This window comes from Momordica charantia (genome assembly GCF_013281855.1).
Source record: "Momordica charantia cultivar OHB3-1 chromosome 6 unlocalized genomic scaffold, Mcharantia_2.0 BLBB01000006.1, whole genome shotgun sequence".
Classification (NCBI taxonomy): Eukaryota; Viridiplantae; Streptophyta; class Magnoliopsida; order Cucurbitales; family Cucurbitaceae; genus Momordica; species Momordica charantia.
In genome coordinates this window covers 22,257,245-22,260,277 of record NW_028275164.1, presented here as the reverse complement: position 1 = coordinate 22,260,277, position 3,033 = coordinate 22,257,245, and the positions used below count along the sequence as shown (strand labels likewise).

The 3,033-nt window shown below is 31.5% G+C and overlaps 1 long non-coding RNA gene across 1 annotated transcript; it reads right to left on the bottom strand.

Moving 5' to 3' along the window:
- Nucleotides 1-1,331: 1,331 nt before the first annotated feature.
- On the bottom strand, nt 1,332-2,074 carry LOC148210952 (uncharacterized). Its single transcript, XR_015791850.1, has 2 exons — nt 1,966-2,074; nt 1,332-1,658 (listed from the first exon to the last, which is right to left on the bottom strand). It is a non-coding gene; the product is annotated as an uncharacterized LOC148210952 (long non-coding RNA).
- Between the last annotated feature and the right edge of the window lie 959 nt (nt 2,075-3,033).

Below are 3,033 nucleotides of genomic sequence, written 5' to 3'. Positions count from 1 at the left end.
AAATAGTTTAAATTGAATTGTGCCTATAAACAAGTAGAGAGAGATTAAACATGGTGTTAGAGTGAATTTGGATATAAGCACTTTATTTATTACAATTTTTTGTTTGAACTACAATAGTGCCAATCAGTTTAACGTGACTTCTACAGAGATCTGATTTTTTAAAATATGTTTTATTTATTACCAAACACGTAGATTTAAAAAGCACTTTTAGTTATCTAAAATAATCCCTTAGAAACTATACTACCACTTATTATTCTTCCAAAAATACTCGTAGATAAAAAATTATTTAGAAAGTTCTTTTTTATAAGTCCTCTCAAACATATATATATAGATACATACATATAAAACAATTACCAAACAAGGAAAATATTAAAAAAAAAACAAAAACAAAAATTTTTTATCAGAAAGTTGTAATCAAACGGATTCTTATTTTATATTATTTATTTACTTTTGATAGAAGGAAAAAAAGGCTAAATTTATAATCCTCGAGTTTTAGAGGGTGATGTGTTACACCTACGAATAATTTATATACATAAATATCAAACCATTTCAACAATTTTGTTTTTTCTTATCTTTTAAGAAAAACAAAGACTATTCTTCGGTTTCAAAATAACATTTCTAAAAGTTATATCACCAAAACAATAAATAATATCGATGAATGGAAAAAAAATAATGTTTAGAAATGAAAAATTTTAACAAAAAATTGGACTCTTATTTTATTTATTTCTTTATTTTGAAGGAAAAAAACCCGTGTAAATGATGGAATGAAAAAAAGGCTAAATTTATAATTCTTTAGTTTTAGAGAGTGATATGTTACATATATGAATAATTACATATCTAATTAATCTTATTCAATAACGATTTTGGTTTCTCTTATCTAAGAAATATTAATAAAAAAATTATGTTTAGAAATGAACTTCTTTAATACGAAATTATAATCCAACGGCTCTTAATTTTTTTTTTTTTTGAGTGAAAAGAAAACCCTATATATTTTAGAAGAAAAAAGAGCCAAATTTATAATCTTTCATATATTTAAAACAAGAGAGAGAGAGAGAGGCATACCAGATGCGACAACCAACAGCAGGAGTTAGAAAAGCAGTGTGGGAGAAAAATTTTCCATTCTTTTGAGAGCTCAATTTGTTGGTTGAAATAATGTTGGGATTTTAATTATTTATAATGAAATGCTCATTAAAATTCTCATAAATGGACTTTCTCATATTCTCTATATCCAATAAGGAAGGGGTCTTAACATTTCTCTTCATTTTTTGCTTAGAACCAGAGATACGATATAATATATATGGTATTTTCTCATAATAATAATAAGATATATATGGTACAAAATATCTATTTGCATTTAATACACTTCTCTTATTTTTTTCTTGACAACTCATTTAATACAATTTTTTGTAATATTTCATCACACAATATTTATAGAGAAATTTTATCCTCGGATTCTTTCCCATGAATTATTTTATGATCGGCATCTGGACTTATTTATCTTCTATTTGATGATCGATTTCTGAGCTTGTTGATCTTATTTTGGTGATCGACCTTTGACTTGTTGATCTTCTTTGATGATCGAATTCTGGTTTGTTGATCTTCTTGGGTGATCTGCCTCTAACTTGTTGATTTTCTGGATCAACTTCTCACTTGTTGATCTTCATTGTATTGGAAAAAATTAGTTACCAAGAATATTTTCTCCTTCCATGGTTCTTCAACGAAAAGCAAGCCAACCACAATAATAATAGAAAAGTAGGGAAAACACATAAATGTCACAAGATTTATACTGATTCACCTAACCATGAGCTACATCCAGCCTTCCGCTCATATCCGAGTTCTACTATATAGGACAAATACAATGAGCAATATAATAATCTCTCAAATCTAGAGACCTCAACAAAAGTTACCTAACTTTTAGGAACTACAGCAATAGAATTCTAGGAATACAGGAATGAAAAACCTCACCAAAATACCTATGGGATTTCGTTGCCAACGATGCACTACAACCTTGGGATCTCGTCTTCTTTCTCTACCAATACTGCCACTCCTCTGTTTCTGTGCAAAAACACAAAATGGCCGCCACCCACTTTTTGGTTTCTCTTTTATTTATATATATATATATATATATATATATATATATATTTTGTCGGTGGCAAACCTAATGAAAAAGAAGCAAAAAAGATTTTGGGCTTTTTTTTTTACTTTACTTTCTTGGTCCAATTATTTATCTCCATTATATCCCAACAATCTATATATATATATTGACCCAATCATTATATCCCAACAATCTTTCACTTGGAGACAAAATATCAATCTCGCCTCCCACTAAACAATAGTGTCCCTCGTAACTTAGTTATGACTGTACCAACAACTTCCAACTGATCAATGTCTTCTTGGCACCAACCAAGGCTCAACTCTCACTGCACCGATAGCTTCTAACATCTTCTTGCCACCAACCAAGGCTCCATCTTTGATTGACCTAAGACTGATCAATTTTAGAAGTAAGAGACACAGTTACGTGCTTCCACTCGAACTAAGTGGTCCCTGATGCTTCCTTCTTCACTCGCATCTAGTAACTTTGGAAGGAGAGCTTCTTCACTGATGACTTGGCCAACCCAACCAAGCCCGTTGCCAAGTTAGAGACCTCACCCTCAACCTCAGCACCAACTATAGTCATTCTCCTTGATGCACTCTTACACCTATGCGACTTCATCAGCTTGCCAAACCGTCTGACAGCTGGGGCTTTATCTTGAAAATCTACTAAACACTTCACTGAGTTGTTCTTCTTTCCATTTCCTCTACTTCCTGGCCGTTAAACCTAAACTGATGTCAGATTCTCCTTATTTGTCCTGACTGTCAATGTTACTAGTTCTTTTAAGTCCCCCTTGAATTATCTATAGCCCTATGCATAATCCGTCTCTTCGATCCTCTAGCAACGTCAAACCTCAAAACATATACTGAAACTTTTTTGTGGCCCACAACCACTATCTAGGATCCTCTCATGAGTTTCCACCTGTTCCCTGTAAACTCATT